Below are 24,474 nucleotides of genomic sequence, written 5' to 3'. Positions count from 1 at the left end.
GCTGCACCTCCTAATTTTTGCCATGAATTTCTTCCTACTGTTATACATCCTATTGATTTTGTGATTCCACCAGGGTGGCTTGTTTTTTGAGTTAGTTCTGTACTTCTTCCTGGTGGGTACAGCTGCCTCTGCAGCTATTAACATGCTTATATAGGGTTTCTGTGAACAGTTCCACATAGACAGCAGTGTTGTCAGAGTTTATGGGGGCTTGAAATTTTGCCAGGTTATCACTTAATAGTAGGAAGTTAGCTTTTGAGAAGTTCCTGAATATTCCAGAGTTAGTTGGGGTTCCAGGTTTTGCTTTTACATCCAATGAGACCATCATGTGATCTGACCTTACCAGAGAAGACATTACAGTAGGGTATATGCAGTACTCTCCCATATTATTGAGGACCAGATCCAGTATGGTTGCACCCCTGTTTGGTGTATTGAAAATCCAGTCCAGGGATTTTGTGTTTACAAAATCCAGGAATCTCTGTGCTTGTACATTTGGTGATTCCCAGTTAACAGTGTGGTTATTAAAGTCACTCATGAATATGGTATTGGGTTGGATGATGAGTGTTTCCAATACATTTAAATACATGTTATGGGTTTCCTGGGTCATAGACGGAGACCTATAACTTGCAAGGAAGTAGTATGGGATTTTTCCTGTTGTGATTTGAATATGGAGAAGCTCAAGTGCATTGTCTTGTTTGATTAGCGTAGAAGTATATTTATTTTTAATGTAAATTGAGACAGCTCTACCTTTAGTCTCTGTCTGTGTAGCTGCTGGTCTGAATGCATGGAAGGCATTATAACCTTGCACTGTTGGTGTGCTTTCTGCAGCTTTAAACCATGTCTCAGTGACTGCACACTGTAGAGACTGGAGATTTTTGTTTAGGCTCCTAGCATCAAACAGTAACAGCTTCAGATTTTTTTTGGTGTTGATTTGCTATGTCAGAAGTACTTTCAATTTGGCATTGCCTAAAAAAGGCACTTTGAGGTAGGACAATCTTTTAGGTAATATTCAAAAGCCTAGCGAGGAAGGTGCAGACTGTCCCTGGCAAAGCGATGTGGTCTGTTGACCATCTTCTTTCATGCTGACAAATATTGTATGACACCAGAAACTAAGCCAACTATTAAAGTCAGTCATCTTTTGTTTGTATTGTGGCATCTTCTTTGTAGAAGGTAAAGATGCTGCTCAGTGCTAGGCTCATACCAGCCTGGGACACATTCTGAGAGCTCTGTGATGTTTCTCTTCATATAGTCTAGGGAGGTACGTCTCAGGTCATTTACACCCACATGAACTATGAGTCATACTAGCGCTTGTGGTCTAATGAACTGTGTGCATGTGTAATGTGGTGTTTCCTGGCATCTGATAAGCAACTGACCATGACTTTCTCCTTATTCAGTCTGGTGAGAGGGACATCAGTGCGTCTCACAGTGTAGTCTCCAATAACCAGAATGCTGGATAGTGTGGTGGCTTGCCTTATGAGATTAGAAGTAGATGCTCCATGAAATGTGGCTGTATGTGTTGATGTGGGTGTTATTTTGGAAGAGTGCATTTGGGGCTGCATAGGGGATTTGTTATGTATACTTAATGTAAGAGGTCTTTGGGGTTCAGGAAGATTACATTTAAGTGTGTCAGCATATGTGGGTCTATGTGTTTGCTTTAAATTGCATGTGATGGGTGCAGTGTGTGTGCTACTGACAACCTTATTGACATTAGGAATGCTTTTATGTGAAAGCTTTGCCTCCAGTGACTGTATAAATACATCTCTCGCATACTATATCACTTTGAGAATTAACTGGTTGTCAGTTGACCAGCATATTTGTACAGTGGCTAGAAAATCCTTATACCTTGCACAGCTTGTCCCACTTTATTCATCCTTTCTTTGGCCCATCATTGAATACGATGCACCCTTCAGCATGTACATCAGTAGTCACCTAAACCAGCTTAAGACAACTCAATGTTTTCTCACATAATAGATCTCAAGTCTCAGTATCCATAGGTACTGTGATTAGACTAAAACCCTGTGTCTCTATTCAGCATCATGCAGTCTCCTGAGGTGTGATTTCTACTTGATCTCCAATACTATGAACAGCCCAACACTCTTTCTCAGGTATTTTGAATAATAGACGCATAAAATAGCTAAACATTGGTATTTAAAGGAAGAATTGTAGTGCAGCAACACCATATTAAGATAATCTTCAACTGTCAATATACCACAAATTAAAATCAGAAATATTCCTGAAAAGTGGGCACCTCATAAGAATTTTATCTCCCTCCTTCACTCAATCCTTTCCCTTACCAGGGCACAGAGTGACTATATAAAATCATTAACCAGTTTCAAGAGATAATATTTTTCAAACGGCCTAACAGAAACGTGAGTTTATCTCATCCACACCACTGGTATCATAGTGCAGAATCAGTAACATCTCCAATGTCACCCCTGAGGCAAACACTACATTTTAAGCTGTTTGTTATTTCCTCAAAAAACATATCACATTTGCAGAAAGACCTGAGAGAGAACATTTATTAGAATGAAGATGCCATTCTTAGAAGAAGTTTTACCTTGCATTATGGCTGAAAAATAAGTAAAGGTATCTGAACAATAGCCCGATCCCAGTATGCATGCGAGAGTGCTCCAATCAAGATACTTTATTTTTTGTTGACTGGGAAAGTACAAAAGGGCACCGAGCCCCCTTTTCAGCGGAACCCAGGGATTAAACCTACAAATGATACATATTAGATAAAGATTTATACATAGTGTAGAAAAACAAACGTCATTTTACAAGACTGAAGAATGAACATTATGTAAAAAGTAACAGTTTGTACATGGTATAGAAAAGGCATTCAATAGTATTTTGAAAACTCTGCATAGTAATGGAGTCGCTGCAGACAGTACAATAAGGCACAGATACAGATTTTTGTTTTGAGCAAAGGAAAGCAATGAGCATAATTCAATATACAGACATAAATTTCAGTGGGCCAGTAGTGCTGTATACTTCAGTAAGCAGTTTCATAGTAAGGACAATAAATAGACAAAGCTGCAGAAAAGCAACATCCTCTTATGGTTTAGTTTTTTTTTTGCTAGACAGCAGCTGGTGTAATAGAGTTGAAAGTGTGAAGTAAGTCGAGATGGAAGGGGATGTAAGAAGGATGACGTGAGTGGGATAGTAGGGGGTTAATAGTCCGTTATGGTGAGTGCGTGAGAGTATAGAGAAGAACGCTTGTGAGAAAGACATGAGACGGAGGTAGTTGAAGGGTAGGAAGAAGTGTGGAATTATAGCTTAGTCTAGGGGTACTTATCAAGAGTTAGTGCAGGGGCAGAGCCAGACATTCTTTAGGTGGTACTTCCACTTCAGTTTATAATGTTTGAGATGATCCATTTTTAGAGAGAGAGGTATAGTGCTTTGGTGGCATAGTTTGAACAGACTGTTAACAGCTGTATTGTTGGATTTAGTGTTGGGTGTTGGGAGCAGTAGGGTTGAGGATAAGTGTTTTCTGGTTTGGTCAGTTAGGGACCTTTTGACTCTTATATGGAACCCAATTTGTGGTCATTTTTTTTTAGTGTATGTTGAATGTGACAATTAAATTTTAAGCTCTTGCCAGTGTAGATATCGAGCAGCTTAGTATGTGGGACATATCGAGCAGCTTAGTATGTGGGACATATCGAGCAGCTTAGTATGTGGGACATATCGAGCAGCTTAGTATGTGGGACATATCGAGCAGCTTAGTATGTGGGACATATCGAGCAGCTTAGTATGTGGGACATATCGAGCAGCTTAGTATGTGGGACATATCGAGCAGCTTAGTATGTAGGACATATCGAGCAGCTTAGTATGTGGGACATATCGAGCAGCTTAGTATGTGGGACATATTGAGCAGCTTAGTATGTGGGACATATCGAGCAGCTTAGTATGTGGGACATATCGAGCAGCTTAGTATGTGGGACATATCGAGCAGCTTAGTATGTGGGACATATCGGGCAGCTTAGTATGTGGGACATATCGAGCAGCTTAGTATGTGGGACATATCGGGCAGCTTAGTATGTGGGACATATCGAGCAGCTTAGTATGTGGGACATATCGGGCAGCTTAGTATGTGGGACACATCGAGCAGCTTAGTATGTGGGACAATTTCACTTTCAGTATTATCTGCTGAGAGAATGTCAAATGAGGGTTTCTGGGCTCAGTGGTGTTTTGGGGTAAAGGGAATGTTGGTTTTTTGGGGGGGGTAAGAAAAAGTTGTGAGTCTGTTAGGCAGGCTTCAATGCATAAGAAAGATTCTTGAGTAATTTGTTGTAGGTTGTTAAGGTTTTGGATGCCCATATGAGGCTGAATTTGTCAGCATACTGAATTATTGTGGCTGATTTGGAGGCATCTGGGAGGTTATAAATGAAGACGTTGAAAAGAATGGAACCATGAACAGACCCTTGTTGGATGCCTGTGGAGGCTGGGAGAAAAGGGAAAAGTCTTTGTGCCATTTTATAGTCTGTGATCTGTTTGTAAGAAAGAGTTTTTGTTGGAGGATGGGGTGTGGGACTGTGTTGAAGGCTTTGGAAATGTCTAGAAAAGGGGAAGATACCAGTCTTCCTTCATTCCTATGGGTATTCATAGTATTAATGAAATGTAGGAGGGATGTAGTAGTGCTAGGATAGTGGCAGAAGCCAATTTGGTAGGGGAAAAGGAGATTAGTTTTGGTGAGGTGTTGAGACCTGGCATTGAATGTATTTTTCAGGAATTTTAGATAAGGGTGACAGTATAGCACTGGGGTAGAGAAAACAGACAAAAGCTAAATAGCCTAATGGCCAGTGAAAACGTCTCACTTAAACGGAAAAATTCCACTATGGATATAGTGTAATTTCACTGTAACTCTTAACATAGCCTACACTGTCTGAAGCATACAGCTGATTCCCCACAACTACTCTATGTCATTTTAAGTCCAAATTATATTCCTTGAAATACATGAGAATTTCCAATCCCCAGCACCAAAACATTGTAAAATGGCAACTTGTATATTCCACCCTGAGAAGAGTAGTAGCAGTAGAAAATGAGCATGTGTTGTTAGCTGTCTTCATAGCTTATGTCTGTAGTGTTGCACATCTCAGCCATCTGCACCACAGGAGAAGGAGGAACTACAGGCACCACCTTTAATGCAACCAGCCCACAGACCAACAAAATGTAAACTATTTTCAAGTGGACATGGTTACTATTGTGTCAGCCACAAGTGCATTCTTGGGATGCATAGTATGCCTATATTTTTGGGTATAAAAATACATGTAACCTTATCTGTATTAGCTTTGTGGACCTCTCAGCAACCTGTAGAGATAACATTGGGAATATCAGAGGTGCTGGTTATATGAATCCTAAGCCAGGTCCACAATATTATCCTATAAAACAATGAGGCAGAGGTCTGGTTTTGCAGGACTGCAGAAGAGAGTACCACTATCATGCATACCTTTTATGACATAGCTCATTTCCTTGAGATCTTAAGAGACATAGATTGAACAGATCTTGCTTTTAAAGCCTCACATGACCCAAAGAGCCAGCAATGCATCAACAGGAATGTCTTCTACTCTCTGAAATGCGAGTGGTTTGCAATTACAAGGGCGTTATTTCTATTGCATTCATATGCTACCAAGTCATTTCACATAATACACATATTTGGCACATATTCACCCTTTCCAACTCTTGAAAGAGAAATCACAGGTTTATAGGTACTCATGCATGCTTGATAGACAGGTCTGTACACTTGTATCATACAAACAGGGCAGACCATATTTAATATATTGTGTGCTGTGTATTAAAATTCATTTCAGATATGCCCCAGAGCCCTAATTTGATAACCATGATATAAAGCTTCACAGAATATGGAGGAAATGGCCTGTTATATAGCCCATGCAGAAAAGTGAATCATACTAAAATGAGTATTCAGAATACTGAAAGGAGGCTTCCAATGTCTAGACAGCTCCATTACTAACATATTCCGGCTATATTGTGGAGGTAGCATTGGCTCCCTGCCTGGTTTCGGAGCTTGGTATTAGTATGTTTGGCCGTTTATGACATAGGTCCCTGCTATATCCCTGCTATATCAAAGAGCTTGTTGTGCCTTACTACCCCATATGGGTATCACACTCATTATTTGAGGGGCTGCTGGTGGGTCCATGAGTTAATTTGGATAACTCACGCTTTTGTATAGTTCAGTATCAGGCTCCTTACTTGTGGTACTCTGCCTCAGTGGCTCCATGAATGCCCCCCCCCCCCCGGGCTAGTTCTAGAAATGCTCTAAAGACTTACCTTTTTGATTTAATTTATAATGGTGTATATTTTGTCAGATGCACTTCAAAATAATGAAGTACAAATGCATCAAAAGAAAAAAAAACATTGATCCAAGAGGATAAAAATACAAAAAAAATGTTTTTGCAGGGGCAAGTTCCATGTGCCCCACACTCCCTGCTAATTATAAATATCAACTATGAGATTGCCCTGCAATGAGGAAAAGGTAAATTTCCTGATCCACACTGATCGCAATCTTGCACAAACTCTAACAGAAGTGATCAAACAAGTTTCAGTCAATTCTGCTGGTGGAAAAAATGTTTGATATTATGAATGTTCGATTATTTGGATGGCTTTCATTAAGTTCATGGTCCTATGGTTTTGTAGCTTTTACTGTTTTACTTTTTATTATTGCATTTATGGTTGATGTTCTACTATATTATATAGTTTTATTGTTTTTATTTGTAATAGTTCTTTAATTGAAAAGCACCTAAATAAACTTGAATTTGAACTTGATGTGCACCACAATGCAGTCTTGGCATATACAGTCAGACATTTGCTGTGTGTGCCATGGTGCAGAGCATGGCACTGTGCAGGTAAATGCAGCAGCATTGGAACACGAATGCAGGAATGCAGATTCCCTCAGTCTTGGCATATACAGTCAGACATTTGCTGTGTGTGCCATGATGCAGAGCATGGCATTGTGCAGGGAAATGCAGCAGCATTGGAACACGAATGCAGGAATTCAGATTCCCTCTGAAGCCTCAAAAGGGCAAGATGGACAGTTAGGGAAGAATATACAGCAGCAATACCGCAGCAAAGGCAGAGTTGAATGCAGCAGTGCCACTTGCCCCCTTTTTCTTTCCAAATCTAAACCTGAAGTTTCAAAGACTATCGACTGCACATAAATATTCCTGTTTGCACAGCATCTCTTTTACCTTTACATTTGTTCTTATTCAGTTTTCAATCTACTGATCTTCATTGTTTTTTCAATGTCATCTATTATGTTCTTCATCCATCACTTATGTTTAGTAGTTAATGCCACAGTATCTGCACAAGCCTGATCCATGGCTAAAACTATCCCCCTCTTGATTAACCCAACACCATTTTGTTACCTTAAATTAGTACCATGGACTGCAGCACTCATCACCAACAAAACAGTGTTCCACTCATTAGGCACCCTCATTTTATCTCTCACTTTTCCTTTATTTCCAACAGTACATAAATAAATAAGTCCTGTGTCCAAGTTGATATATATATATATATATATATATATATATATATATATATATATATAATTTTAACAAAGTTAACTTTTCTTCTCTACCAAATAAATCCTTGAAATACACCACAATTGTCTTCTCAAAATCACATGCAATACATCTTCATTTCCTTGCCTTGCATCACAGTGCAATCCACTACTACTTCTGTTACTACACATCCATGTTCCTTGAACCCAAATACATTGTAAAGTATCACCTTTCTAAACGCTTTATTAAATCTCAACTGAATGATTATTATTACTTCATAGTCACCGTTACATAAAAATGGATTCCACTAGTTTTTCATATTTTCTCTACCACCCTTTTTCTATATAAACCTGAAGAATCCCTGCATAGATCCTCAGCCCGAATCCCATTATTAAGCCATTCATTATCTGTAAGAAATAACATTTCTCTACCATCTTCCTTCTCTTATAAAACCCATACCCTACCCCATCCTCCTCTGGTAAAACTTGTACCCTACCACATCCTCCTCTGGTAGACCAGCTTTCTTCCCTTACAAAACCCATACCCTATGCCATTCTCCTCTGGTAGACCAGGTTCCTTCACCACTTTTAATAATGAGTCCACTTCTTCCAGTGTTATTTCCTTCCTCCATCCATTCATCCTCAACTCCTTTTCCCATTTTGCAGATGGGGTCAGGGTGTGACTTCCACAGTGGCAATTATCTTGAGGCAAGGTTTACACTGCTGGGTGGCTAGTCCTGCCACGGTAGTTCATTCGCACCACTCACCCATGCAGACAATCTCACCTATGGCCAATTTAGTGTGTCCAATCCACCTACTGCATGGAATGTGGGAGGAAACTGGAGCACCTAGAGGAAACCCATGTGACTGCAGGGAGGACATGCAGACTCTGCACAGAAGGCACTGGCACCCCAGCTGAGAATCTAACCTGAGAACCTTTTGCTTCGAGGCAACAATGCTAACCGCTGCACCACCATGGCTACCCTACCATCATCCTTCTTATATTGCAAACTAACTTGTCTGTCATTTCTAGCTTTTTGTACATATTTATTAAAAGCTTATTAAATACCTCACCAATGTCTATTTGCATTTTTTGCTTATATTTCCCTTTGAATATGACTCACTACTTTTCCTGCATCTTAGAAAATGGCTTCGCATGCATATGTGACACTCACAAGTCTGATACTACAATCAGTATTCAGGACACCAACTAAACTCACCTGTCAATCTTTTTAAACTCTTATTGGTTCAGAGGTTAGTACTAGGCTAACTGCCCTTGCGAGCCATTTTAAACCTAGCCAATTATCCCTTGTGAGCCTCCAACCCTGCACCTTGTGTTTGTAAGACAAACACCTTAACCATTAGGCCACCCATTAAATCATTTAACATATGTAATATGCCTTTCTTCTTCTCTAATGTATGCCCACACTGTCATATGGTCAGAAAATTCTGCTAATCTTTTCCTTCCATTGATCTGTTGTAAGCTACGTGGAAATAAAGTTCTAGTCCTACGTGAACTACATCTCATCTTGTATTGCCTTAACATCTTTTGTACATTTCTTTAATTAAAATCTTCCACATCTTATTCTACTGTATTCATTGGAACATACGCCACCAGTATTCTTAACGCATGCCCGTTACTCTTTATATACAACACTTTCAAACAGCCAGCTTTAACAATGACCATGTCTAACAGCTCTGTCTGAATATATTAGTATTTTATAATTGAACATTCTTCTTATCCAAATGTCCACTTCACTGTATCTCCTATAAGCATTGAGTTTCTTCCCCTTGAGCCAGTATCAAATAGTTCACATCTACAAGATGTATCATATCTGTACCCACTTGTTGACATGAATTTAACACAATTAACTTTCTTAAATCATTTAAAACTGTTAACTTTTAAAACACTTATTTCATCCCTTTCCCTAATATATATATATATATATATATATATATATATATATGTGTGTGTGTGTGTGTGTGTGTGTGTGTGTGTGTGTGTGTGTGTGTGTGTGTGTGTGTGTGTGTGTGTGTGTGGGTGTGTGTGTGTCTTTATTATTTTATTTAAATGTGTTTACTGGTCTAAAGTTCTAATACAAAAGGACTAATTTCTAGTTCAGTCTGGGTGTATAGAATGGACAAATGCAAACTGATGAACATCATTAGTACAAAGTTCCTAGAATTCAGCATTGCATGATATAAATTACCATATGAAACAGTAGAAGTACATTGTGACAAAATTATTGCAGTCTAATTCAAAGGGAATACAATTCTTCATCCTATGAGACTGTTACATCAAAAAGTTATAGCACAGAAATAAAACCTTAACAAGTGTTTTTTTTTTCACCAGGGTAAACCCCTCTGCCAACACACTCCATAGGTTCATAGGTTGATAGGTAGGTACTAGGCTATCTGCCCTAGGGGCCCATACAAGCCTAGCCAAAAAAATGTACCCTGGCTTTCGCCACCCAAGAAAATTATTTTCCTGTGCCCCTGTTAAGCAGAGCCACAGAAGTGATCCCCGGGGTGAATTTCCCATTTCCCATCCAATCATCAAGATTTTTCTTGAAGAGTGCAAATGAGGAGCTCTGTTTGACATAGATAGGTAGTCTGTTCTAGAGTATGGGAAGTCTCAGGGACAGGAATCTATCCCTCCAGCATGTTCTGTTTATTGTGGTGACAAGGTTAAGGTCCCTAGAGCGTGTAGCTTGGAGGGATTGGGATTTCTTTAAGTGGAGCATGTCCAACAGCTCTGGGTTTGACATAGCTTTGTATGTTAGGCAGAGATCGCCCCTGAGTAGGCGATATGCGATGGAGTAAAGCTGTAGCTTTTTGAGACGGTCTGCATAGGGCATCTGTTTGAGGCCAGTAATCGTCTTTGTGAGGTATTTCTGTGGTCTTTCCAGTTGTCTTGTGAGGTACATACCAAAAGGGGCATTGTACTCTATAATGGGTCTAATGAGTGATGAGTAGAGGGGAACAATGACCTCTTTTTCTGGATGAGAATCCTTTTGTGATGAGATGAGCCATGTAGAAGGATTTCCTGACCACTGTGGCGATGTGATTATCAAAGGAGAGACTACTGTCCCCCTGTGTCCCAAGATCTCTTATCACATTTTCGGCATTAAGTAGACTACCAGCTATGTGGTAGTTCATGGGTACAGAGTTTTTACCAAAGGGGATGACAATACACTTTTTGGCATTGAGCTTCAGGCCATGGCTTTGACACCAGGTATCTGTCTCAGTGAGGCCCTTTTGTAGTTTGTCCACATCGTTAGGAGTTTCGATTATGGCTCCTAGTTTGCAGTCATCTGCAAACTGTGTTAACCAAAGACCTTCTGTGTTGGCCTGCACTTCAGAGAAGTAGATACCAAACAGGAGGGGACCCAGGACTGAACCCTGTGGTACTCCACTTGTCACTGGTCTGATGTCGGATTTGGAATCCGCTACTTTCACAGTGTGGGTTCTGTCCATGAGCCAGTTGGCAACCCATCTTGTGACATAGGGATTTATACCTAGTTTAGTGAGCTTATCTATAATTCCAGAGTGGGAGATGGTGTTGAAAGCCTTGGTGAGATCTAGATAAGTTGTGTGAACCATTTTACCCTCATCTATGGCTTTGGTGACTGCTTCAAAGAAGTCAGTCAGGTTTAGGAGACATGATCTGCCTTTTACAAATCCAAACTGAGTAGGGTCCAGAGTTTGGAGAATACCAATGTCTTTGTTTATGAGTTCCATGATGATACGTTCCATGGCCTTGCAGACCAGGCTTGTCAGGCTAATGGGGCGGTAGTTCCCGGGGTCCGTCTTGGCTCCCCCTTTGTGGAGTGGGATAACTGTCGCGATGCGCCCTTCAGTGGGTACAAAGTCTGAGGTGAGGCTATGAATGAACATGGTGCTTAGGTAGGGTGCTTGTTCCTTCTGTAGTTCATGTAGAACGCAACCTGGGATATTGTCAGGTCCCATGGATGCTGTGTTCGTGGCTTTGGAGAATGTGTTTTTTACCTGTGCAGTCGTGATTATAGGAACTTTGCATTCTTCCGGTATGGAGATGGGCCCTCTAGGGGGTGAGAGGGGGGTAAAGTTAGCACTGAACCTATCTGCTAGGATGTTGGCAATATCAGTTGGTTCTGTATATTTAGTGCCATTATGCTGTAACTCAGAGCAGATCTGAGTGTTCCCATTTAGATTCTTGACATAGCTATAGAATGCTTTGTGGTTGTCTTTAGGGTCAGTGGCAATTTTGTTTTCATAACTAGCTTTGGAGGATTTTATGAGGGATCTCAGCTTCTTACTGAGGTGGACCAGGGAGTTCCTCCAGTCATGGGATTTTACTCTTTTTTGCAACAGTTTCTTTCTTCTGTTGTAGAGTTTGTTTATGGCAGAGGACCACCAGATTGGCTTCCTTTTTTTGGAGGATAACATCTTGGTTCTATTAGGGATAGCATGATCCATGCACTCATGTAAGTGCTTATAAAGTTCATTTGTGTAGGATTCGGCAGTCATACCTCTATTGTCCGTCTGCATGGGTGTCATGAAGTTTGCCACTTCTGTCTTAAGAAGTGTGAAGTTGGCTTTTGAGAAGATTTTTACGATGGTTTCCCTAATTAGGGCTGGGGGTGGGATGTGGATGTCTAGGCTGATAAGCTTGTGGTCGGATCTGACCAATGAGGAATTGACCTCTGGTGTGGAACACCAGTTTCCCATGTTAGTAATGTCCAGGTCTAGGATATTGCTGCCCCTGGTGGGGGTGTGAATAAGTTGATCCAAGGCATTGGAATTTATGAATTCTAGAAAACGTTGAGCAAAAGAGTTGGTACATGAGTAGTTTTCCCAGTTAATGGTGGGGTAGTTGAAATCACCCATTATTAGGGTGTTGGGTTGTACCCTAATACTTTCCAGTGTATCAAGAAATGAGGAGTGTGAATCCTGGGGCATGGTGGGGGGTCTGTAGCAAGCTACAATTTGGATTGTGGTCTTGCCCAGAGTTAGTTGCACTTGGATAATCTCAGATGCATTATGCTGTGCAACTAGCCTGGAGGTGTGGATATCCTTAATGAATATGGACACGCCTCCGCCTTTAGTGCTTCTTTCTGGGTTAGGTGGCCAAAGGTGTGGTATGAATTGAAGCCTGGTAATGCAGGGGTGCTCTCTGGAGCTTTGAACCAGGTCTCTGTCACTGCACAGATGTCAATGTTCTCCATTTTAAGGAGTGTCTCGAGTGAGTGCATTTTGAGGTTTAGACTTCTAGCATTGAGTAGCATTGCCCTCAGATTTTGCTTGCTTGTACCTGTTACGGTGGTGAATTTGTCATTTGAACCTTGCCTAAAAAAGGCACTATAGGGGTGGCAAGAGTCTTAGCCAGTATCCGAATCCTAAGGTCGACAGGTGCAGGCCATCTCTGGCAAAGCATCATGGACTGTCGATCATGTCGTCCCAGGCAGACAAATACTGGATCCCCTTAGAATGACACCAGAAGCTTAGCCAATTGTTGAAGACAATCATTTTGTCCTTGTACTGTGGTATCATTCTGGGTGATGGCAGGATGCTACTCAGGGTTAGGGTCATACCTGCCTGGGATACAAGATCGGAGAGCTCCTCCATGTCTCTTTTCATGTAGTCCAGGGAGGTATGTCTCAGGTCATTTACACCAACATGGACAATGACAGTGTCATATTTGTACTTATTGTGGAGTGACATGAGTGCATGCGTTATGTGGCAGATCCTGGCACCTGACAGGCAGCTGACAGTAACTTTCTCCTTGTTTAGTCTGGTGAGTGGAACATCAGTGTGCCTGACTATAGAGTCACCTATGACTAGAGTGTTGGGTACGTTGTTATGCCTTATGGGCTGTGGTTGAGTGGCACACTGAGTTTGTGGGCTATGTGTCATTTGGGTTGTGTTGGGGGGTGGAGTTTGCTTGCGTTTATGCTTTGGATGTCCCTGATGCTTGGGCAGGTTTTATTGAGAGCCTCCATGAATGTAGGTGTGTGTTTTGTGTTTCTATGTGTGTGTTTTGGTGGTGTAGGTTTTGAGGGACTATGTGTTGAGTGTGGTGTGGTGCAAGTGTTTACCCTCTCCTCTTGACTGTCTAGTCCAGTCTTGGGTGAAGAGAGCTTTGCTTCCAGTTTGGCTATATAAGTGCATCTCTCACAGGTTGTAGTGTTGGGTGGTAGGAGGGGAGGGTTGTCTGTGTACATGAGGCAACTGCTGCATTGCCTCAAGATGCCCAGATTCATCAGGTAGACAGGAGAAATCACTGGGAGCTGACCCTTTGACATGCCTGGATACGTGCTTATTTATTAAGTACTAAAAACTGCTTTCCACTAGACAAGTGAGGAAAGTTGAGTGCTGTAGTAATTTGAAGCTTATGTAGTGCTTACAATGAGTTCTGAACAAGTGCTGAGTTCAAAGAAACAGATTTGAGTGCTGAAACTAGAAAACTGGCTAGATATAAGAAAAAAACTAAGCTAGAAAGCTTCCCTCCAACACAGAAGGGCTTGGGGGCTCAGAAGCCTACAGTTTATACCACTTAACAGGAAGGGCAGGAAACAAGCTTAATTTTTTTTTTTTTTCTGTTTCCCAGATGCTCTCTTTGTACACAGTAGGAGTGCCTGAAATCAGAATATGATCCCAGCTACTTTATATATATAATGCTAAGACCATGCAATAGTAGGAAAAGGGGAAAATGCATTTAACAATACTGTTCTATAATTTACTACAAAATGCCCTTACCCGCAGCCACCTGCTGGAACACACAAATGCTTAAACACACTAATGTTCATAAAATAGCATTCTCACACACACACACACACACACACACACACACACACACACACACACACACACACACACACACACACACACACACACACACACACACACACACACACACACACACACTATACCATAGTAACAATCAATGGACTCGATTCATACATGACTACACTTCTCGTTACAACTTATACTGTACATATGCACCGTTCATTAATGAAAAAGGAATCAAGAAAATAATCTGACAATTTATTTTCCAATAAGTCAGCATCTCAATGATTTAAAAGAGAACCAGTTAGAGAGTTAGATAAATGTTTGCCATTTGTATCTTTAGCTACAGATCTTCAGATCACAAACTATTAGAAATGATATCAGTGCAACATGACTCAGCAGTAACAAATCATTGACATACTTGCCCCCTGCTGTTTCCATAGTAGCCCTTGAAAGGGAGTTTCTCTGGATCTGGGTTCACTGATATTTCTCTGATAACTTGTGAGTTAATAAGCAGCTCAATGCATCATTTTATATATATCTATATATATATCTATATATATATATATATATATCTATATATATATATATATATATATATATATATATATATATATATACAGTGTATATATATATACATATATATCTATAGATATATATATATATATATATATATATATATATATATATATATATATATATATATATATGTAGGCCCTTCGAACCGTACTTTGTCAAAAGTACTTTAGCGAAAGTGCATTTTGTCAAAAATGCACTTTTGCTAAAGAAATCAAACAAAAAAAACATGTCGTTAGCATGTACCGTTAGTTGTACATCAACGTATACTGTACAACTAAGGAAACTCTTGTTGAGATTGTAGTACAGTAGGGATGAGGGAATATTCTCTTTTCCCCAATGTAGTGCGATCTTGGAGTGAGAATATTAAGTATGGGGGTGTGGGGGTGCAGGGGGGCTTTTCCCCTGCATATCAATGTTTAATGTGATTTTTTTTTTTAGGTTTTATTTGTCCACGAAAGTGCATTTTCGATAAAATGTACTTTCACAGAAGTCAGTTCGCTGAAGTAAGCACAACTCTGTGTCGGAGACTATGCCCTTACCCCAGTGTGCAATCTTGGAGTTAATTTATATAATTAACAGAGGGTATGGAAAGTAGTGTGCCAATGTTGGTGTGGTTGACATTTTGCGCTTGGCTTATGAAAGATCAACATATGGGTATCTCAACAAAAGTGATTATATCCCTACATAAACATTAATATATGTATGTGTGTGGATATAAACATGTTGAATGACCTTCATACTGACATTACAATTTAACTATTTATGCATTGAATATCTGTACTATCAACTCATGTTGAACTTTTGTTCAAATATGTGCAGTGTGGAGCTTTTCTCCCCAAATCTCTGCTGAAAATGTTTACTAACCAGTTGGACTTTTCAATGAACAAAGGTAAGGAATAAACAAACAAATAAACATACATCTTGGGCTATAAGGAGAAATATATGTTTGAATACTATTGGATATCGTTTTCATTTTGTGTTTCTCAAAGTATTTACTTTGTCACACTCTTAGGCTGTCTGGCAAATGAAAGATTTGTGTTTTACTGCACATTACATTTATCATAAAACATGGCATTTTTTTTACTTTTTAAGATTTATTAGCTCTTTAGTTATACAATTATGTTTTGGTGCATTGTGTTCCAAACTTCGAGATTTACTGCCCAAGTTAAAATATGTCATATTGCAGTAAATTTTAAATAACTTTGAACTGTGGGAAATGGGTAAAACTAGCATAAATTAAATGAGCATTATTTTCATGTTGTTTATTTTTGTTGCACTTGGCCTTTTCGTGGTCTTTAGAGGACTATACATTTATTTTTAAGACAGCTTAGAAATGGCTGTCCTCTTTATCATGTGAAATGTTGTGACTGATAATAGTCACTGAGTTCAAAAGGGCAATGTTATCCCATAACTACCAGTGACCATAGTTAAGCATTTCTGTGGCCAGTAAAGATTTCTCTTCCAGTATGTTTCCTAGTACTATGAAGCAGTTTAGAAATTTAAGTAAGTTAATAAGGAGATTGAAGATGACCTTAACATATGATTATGAATGCTTAGTGCATGAAAAGTGCTCATTGATAGTTATACGCATGCACAACAGACAGACTAGGATGTACATAGACACTCAGACAAATACCGACAATAGTACATGTATATGCACACACACACACACACACACACACACACACACACACACACACACACACACACACACACACACACACACACACACACACACACACAAAACATCCACTGCTCAGTTTTTTGCCTGTTATTATCCATATACACACATACATATATACCATGTTTACTGTTAATACTATAAGTAAATGTACTTAAATAATGCTTTCCTTTAGACCGTATATCTCAAAGTAATTCATCAGATCAGTTCTTATTTTATTGACATAACTTGAGTAAAGTAGGTCACCAGCTATGGCTTTAGATTTATTAGAAATTAGGAGACATTTATTTCCTGATCACAGTTCTGCTGTAGGTGAGTAGATCTGGAGAATCTTGTTTAAAGGACAATTTTGGGGTTTATAAATTAGGTTGCAAGCAGTAATAAATTGTGTATCAAACATAGATTGTGGAAGTTCAGATTAGTGTAATTGTTTAAGGGCAACGCGGTGATGTCTTCTGGAAGTAAGGTTAGTTGCTAATTTAGCTATCTTGTTATAGCATGTTAGCAAGAATGGGACCTGCATAAGAAGTGATGGGAGAAGATAGGATGAAGCTATGGTTTTCCAAGCAGATTCCAAGAGATATGGAGTAGCTCAATAAAGTGCACAAGGCTTTTGGTGTGTTATTTTAATGGCTTGAAGAATATGATGCTCAATTTTTATGCTTTAACCTCAAGTAACTCCCAACAATTTAGCTTGTGATACCATTTCTGTTGTAGTATTGTCTTTTGATATGATACTAAAGCTCTGCTTTTGGTTTTGGTACTGTTTTAGTATGAATAGTGTTAGCTTGGTTTTCTTTGCATTTAGGTTTAGGTTGGGGGTGTGTAACAATGACTCAGTAGATGAGAAGTACTCCTGCATGACCTGCTGCATTTATACTATGTTAGGAGCTGAGCAGATAAGGGTAGAGTCATCTGCATATTGTACTGTGCTGGCACACTTGGTTCCAGTGTGGAGATCATTTATAAGATGTCAAACAGTAATGGTTCTGGATTGATCCTTGAGGAATACTAACAGAGACAGGGAGAAATAATTTATTATGTCATTTTGAAGCTATTTGATAGGTAACTCTAAAACCATAAGAGGGATGATTTATTAAGTCCTAAAGAAGAGAGATTGGATAACAATCTTTGATGAGAAACTGTATCAAAGGCTTTAGATAGGTCTAAGAAAAGAGCTTGAGGTTATCTGCATTTCTGTGAAAGTTTATTATGTTAGTGAAATGGAGCATGGCAGCATTTGTGCTATGATAGGGATGGAAACCATGCCGAGTGTAAGAAGATTATTGTTTCTAACGTAGTTGAGAAGTTGAGAATGGATACATTTTTGAAGAACCTTAGATAGAGGAGATAGGATAGCCATAGGTCTATAGTTTGAGAATTCAGGGAAATTACCACCTTTGTGCAAGGAGATGATAAATATTTTTTTTTCTTTCTAGAATGAGGGGACATAGTTCTCCATCATTGACTGGTTTAGCTGTATGAAAATAGGTTAAGTAAGGGCATATGCCATTTTAATATATTTATTTGGTAGAATATCAGTGGCTAAGGTGATGGGGTTCACATTTTGAATCTTTTGGTGGCATCTATTGGGACAGTTTCAAACTTGAAAGGAGAATTGTTTTCAGTACAGATTGGTAGGGTAAAGGGGACAGCAGGGTTATCTTTGAGTAAGCGATATACTGTTTTGAAAAAGTGGTTATTGAACTAACTAGCAATGTGGTTGGGTGGAGTATATTGTTTACTGTGGCCCAGAATAGCTTGGGATGTTTTGACATTGATGCCCATGATTTGTATAATAGGCCTGTTTGTCTGATTTAATTTGTTTTTAGCATGATTTCTAAGCTGTCTAAAATTCAGTAATTAGGTTTGTTTTTTACTACCTTGCCATTCTTTCCACGCTTTATCTCACTGTGACATAAGTTGTTTGTTTAACTAAGGTGCAGAGTTTGATTTAAATCGTTTATATAAATGGTAGCATGATTGTTAAGAATATTGAGAAACATTGTGTTGAAGTGAGTGACTGATTCATCTAAAACCTGAATCTTAAGTTTGGTACAACTAATGCAAGATAGGTGAGAGATAAAGGTGCCCTTGTTAAATGAAGTAAACTTGTGTACTTGCTTGTATATAAATGTTTCACATTGCTATGGTGTCATACTACTGGAATATTTTATCTCTAATTATCTCAGGGAGGCAACCTGAAGTACTTATATGGTTTGGCAAAGAGAAGAATATCCAGTCGTACCTCTCAGCCTCTTACTGCAAGAAATCTGGACAAAGCCTGACAAAATGGGGGGAGGGGGCAAAGGCCCAAAAATAGGGTCACATTTTAAATATTGCTCTTATGAAGTTCGAAAGTTGCTACAATAACAGGATTTGTGTTACCATCCATTTTCTGAAGGATATGAAGTCTGAAACTCAAATGATTGTCATTATTTATTGGCTTTGATCCTTAAATCATCCCAGTGATTTGTCAAAAAAAACCCACAGTTTTTATGTGAAACAGACCAAAAATATGGGGCAAAAATGTGGACAATCTACAAAAATCTGCACAGTTGAGAGGTATGAACCCAGTCTAGTATAGAATGCCTGTTACTACTATTATTGAGTCTAGTGGGTGTAATGATTATCTGAGTGAAACTGTAAAGATTTATAGAATTAGTAGGCGGGTCTCAGTTAGCAACTTACCAGTCAGTGTTTACATTACCCAGAATAATTGTTTCATGGGAATATTCTGATTTGTCCAGCACAGAAAATCTTCTACTCTTTGGATATTATTACCTGAATATATTAGGATACTATGCATATTCCTTTATATGTATTTGTTTTTATCAGTGATAGCTATTTCAGAACTGCCAAGTTTGGGAGATTAAGTGGATTTCTGTCTAGGGTAAGGATATTGTAATTGGGGGGGCAGGATTTCTTTATCTTTCATATCTTGTTTGAGACAAGTTTCTGTAAGTGTTAGAAAGTCAGGGGAATAGAGAGCAGTACAGGCACTGAGTCCATCCAATTTGTTATGGATGCTTTGTGTGTGCATTTATGCTTAAGAACAATAAATAGATTCTCAATTAAGGGAGGTGAAGGATAAGAAATTGCTAATTTTTGTGAGCTGCTGAATTTTGTGGTTCTTTCTTGGGGCTTGGATTATGATGGATGTTACTGGTAAGGTTTATTGGGTTTAGGAAGTGATGATTGAGATATTGCCATTGGGATTTAAGTGTATTTATTATTCTGAGTTTTTGCTGAATGGGGTTGTTATTCAGGTATCTAATTTTAAACTGGCCAGGGTTTGTGCAGTGATATGATGTGATGATAAGGAGTGCAATTTCATCCTGGATTCTGAGTGCTTGTGGGATAAATGAAACTGGCTGGAAGGGATGAGAGATAGGAAGTAAGATGGCATAAAAGTGACAGGAAGAGAAATAGGTAATGCAAACGTTCATTTTGGGAAGGGCAATAGTAGGACAAGAGAGATGACAAAAGACAAAGCAAGTATGGTAAGCTGCAGGTTGAATTAAGTTCTAGAATGTACTCTGGTAGTGATTTTTATAAGAAGAGAATGGAGGTTGTAGAGGAGAGGAGAAAGACTAGTTAATCAGAAAAGCTGATTGGACAGCATGTTGGCTGTGTATGATTAGGTGGGTGGAGATGGATAAGATAAATGTATGTGAACAGGGGGTAGAGTAAGAGAGCAGAGTGAGTCCAAGTGGAGTGGGACAGACCTGAGCTGGACACGTTTCTGCCTATCATATAATCAGTATCATCAAGGAACTACTATGTACGTGTTAGTGCAATTATGGAGTAAAATAACAGAACAGTCTATAAATGCATTACAGAGATGGGCAGGAAAATGCATTCTTGTCAAAGTTCATTATGGGAAGGAAAAGAGTTGCATGACTTATAGGTGATAAGATAATTTATTTAGATCGGCAGCTTGGGTTGTCGGCATGCGTCAGAACACTGCTTATATGATGATGCTTCTGTGTACTGCAATCACTTCCTTCATTTGCACCATAACTGCCCACAGATACAGGAACCAAGTATTTACGCACACACACACACACACACACACACACACACACACACACACACACACACACACACACACACACACACACACACACACACACACGTATGACTGTAACCTCATATATTGCTTGAGATAAGCGAATGAATAAAATAATGGCCCAGAAATGTATTTCATCTTACTAGTATCAAAACCTCAAAGTGTAACCCACTGGAACTCCTTTCTGCCCTCTCAGCTTCTTAACTCAGAATCAGAGACAAAGGCGCAAAAATCAGGAACAGGTGTAAAATATTTCTCTTATTTACTTAGAAAATTGCCAGAATAACAAGCTTTGCATTAGAAAGTGTTTTCTGAAGGATACAATGTCTGAAACCCACGTCTGTCATTATTTAGTGACTGCAATTCACAGTAGTTTGCCAGACACCCAAACAACTACCACCTCAGAACACAACACCTGCAACACATAGACCACACAGTCAGAGTGTCAAGCAGTCACAGCCCTTAAGGCCAAACACAATGCCAGACACACTAGTTATTGGTGACTCCATAGTCAGACACACTGACGTCCCGCTCACCAGACTGAGTAAGGAAAAGGTCACAGTAAGCTGCCTGTCGGGCGCTAGAATCCGCCACATAACGCAAGCACTCAGGTCTCTCAACAGCAGGTACAAGTACGACTCAATCATCGTCCACGCTGGTGTAAACAACCTGAGACGTACCTCCTTGGACTACATGAAATGAGACATAGAGGAGCTCTCTGATTATGTAGCCCAAGCAGGTATGACCCTGACCTTGAGCAGTATCCTACCTTCACTAAGAATGATGCCACAATACAGAGATAAGATGATCAGCTTTAACAATTGGCTTAAACTTTGGTGTCATTCAAAGGGGATCCAATGTCTGTCTGCCTGGGATGACATGCTGGCACCTGTCACCCTGGGATTCCGGATTTTGGCAAAGGATCTTGCCACCCCATAGTGCCTTTTTAGGCAAGGCTCAAATTCTAAACCTACCACCCTAGAACACAACAAAGAAAAAAACTAAGGGTAATGCTGCTCAATGCCAGAAGTCTAAACCTCAAGATGCCCTTCTCAGTATGGAGAACATCGATGTCTGTGCTGTGACAGAAACCTGGTTCAAGGCTCCTGAGAGCACCCCAGCACTATCAGGTTTTACCTCATATCATGCATTCCGCCCCAAAATCCGGACAATACCAAGAAAGGTGGGGTATCCATATTCATCAAAGACACCCACACCTCAAGATTATGATGCATCGGAAACCATCCAGGTGCAATTAACCATAGGCAAGACTGCTCTGCAATTTGTAGCATGTTACAGGCCACCTCGCAAACTCAGGAACCTCACATCGCCTTCCTGAAAACACTGAAGGGGATAAATGTATCTCCGAACACCATCATACTAGGTGACTTCAACTATCCTAATATAGACTGGGAACACTACTCAAGCCCAAACACTCTAGCCCAAAAATTCCTGGAATTCATAAACTCAAATGCCATGGAACAACTAGTCACCATCCCCACAAGAGGAGAAAATATACTTGATCTCATCATCACGAACATGGGAGCACAATGTTCAACACCGGAAGTATATCCCTCACTGGTGAGATCAGATCACAAACTAATCTCGCTGGAGGTCCTTATCCTGCCCCACCAAAAGACCACAGTAAAGAACTTCTCAAAGCCGACTTCACACTGCTTAAGACTAGTGTGGTCTCCTTTAAGGCCCCGTAAACATTACTCAAACCGCTGAATCACTTACAAATGCCTTCTACCAGCACCTGCAGGGCTGCATGGATCAGGCAATCCCAAGCAAAACAAAGACTCTTTGTACCAAAGGCAAGCGTCCAGTCTGGTGGACCCCAACCATAAACAAACTCTACAACAAAAGGAGAAAGCTACTACAAGATAGAGCAAAATCCTTAAAAGGTAAGACACCGCAAATCACTATAAGTAAAAAGCTAAGAGCTCTCATAAAATCATCCAAAGCTAATTTTGAGAGAAAAATAGCTAAGGACTCTAAAGACAACCATAAGGCATTCTTTAGCTATGTCAGAAACCTAGGAGGAAACTCCCAGATATGCTCAGAATTAGTCCAAAATGATGTGAAGATTACTGATCCTAAAGACATTGCCAACATACTGGCTGACAGGTTCAGTGCAAACTTCTCCCCCCCCCCCCTCAAAAGGAGAGATATCTATACCAAATGATTGTAGCCCCCCCAAACATCTCTAACGCCCAGGTGAGAACTGCTCTCTCCAAGGCAAAGAACACAGCATCCATGGGACCTGATGGTGTCCCCGGCTGTGTGCTCCATGAACTCAACGAGGAATTAAACCCACAGTTAGGACAGCTGTTTAATCTTAGTCTCACCTCCGGATCCAGGAGTGGCGCACAGCGACTGTGGTCCCACTTCACAAAGGCGGTGCCTCCACCGACCCTGGAAATTACCGTCCCATTAGCTTGACAAGCCTTATCTGCAAAGCCATGGAGAGGATCATAATGGATCTCATAAATAAAGACATAGGGAATTTGCAGACTTTGGATCCAACCCAGTTTGGCTTTGTCAAAGGCAGATCATGCCTTTTAAACTTGGTTGACTTTTTAGAAACAGTCACCAAGGCCATTGACGAGGGAAAGGCAGTCCATACAGCCTACCTAGACCTGGCGAAGGCTTTCGATACAATACCCCACTCGGGTATCATTGAAAACTCATCAACTTAAATGTAAACCCATACATTACAAGATGGGTTGGAAACTGGCTGAGTGACAGAACCCACAGGGTCAGAGTTGCTGGCGCCATGTCAGACTCAAAGCCTGTCACAAGTGGGGTCCCACAGGGCTCAGTCCTGGGCCCACTCTTGTTTGGCATCTACTTTTCTGAAGTGCAAGCAAACACAGGAGGGTTATGGCTGACAAAGTTTGCAGATGACTGCAAACTTCGAAACACATCTGACACAGATATCCTTCAGAAGGGTCTCACAGAAACGGATAACTGGTGCCAGAGCCATGGCCTAAAGTTAAATGCCAAAAAATGCATAGTCATACCCTTCGGACAAAACAAGGTTACCCCTAGCTACCATATAGGTGGCAATCCACTGATCACAGAAGAAGTTATCAGGGACCTGGGGACCCAGGTTGACAGTAGCCTTTCATTCGACACTCATATTGCTAAAGTAGTTAGGAAGACCTTCTACATTGCCCACCTTATCATGAAGGGATTCACATCTAGATCAAGGGAGGTCATAGTCTCCTATACTCGTCACTCATCAGACCAATGATTGAGTACAATGCCCCATTCGGAATGTATCTGACCCGACACTTGCAGCAGCTGGAGAGGCCACAAAAGTTCCTCACCAAAAGGATAAAGGGTCTCAAAAATCTGTCTTATGCTGCCCGACTGAAAGAACTCCAGCTATATTCAGTTGCTTACCGCTTGCTCAGAGGTGACCTGTGCCTGACATACAAGGCCATGTCAAACCCAGATTTGATGAACATGCTTCATCTCAAAAAATCTAGATCCCTCAGAGCCACAAGGGCGGGAGACTTAAACCTCGACACGGTTATTAATAGGACATGCTGGAGGGATAGATTCATCACCCAAAGACTCCCAATGCTGTGGAACAAAATCCCGGTATATGTGAGGCAGAGCACCTCACTGGCCTTGTTCAAGAGGAATCTTGACCAATGGATGGGAGATCGCAGATACACCCCAGGGGTTACCTCAGTGTTACTGCTCGACAGAGGCACAGCAAAATAATGGGCATAGTTTCTCCAAACTAAAGGGGTGGCGAAAGCCACAAAACTATGGGCTAGGCTTGTAAATGCCCTCGGGCAGATAGCCTAGTATGAACCTATGAACCTATGAACCTAAGAATGCCGCAAA

This window comes from Protopterus annectens, chromosome 6.part0 (assembly GCF_019279795.1).
Source record: "Protopterus annectens isolate FY-2018-M chromosome 6.part0, PAN1.0, whole genome shotgun sequence".
NCBI classification, from domain to species: Eukaryota; Metazoa; Chordata; order Ceratodontiformes; family Protopteridae; genus Protopterus; species Protopterus annectens.
The sequence above is the reverse complement of the archived record's forward strand: the minus strand, read 5'-3'. Positions refer to the sequence as shown.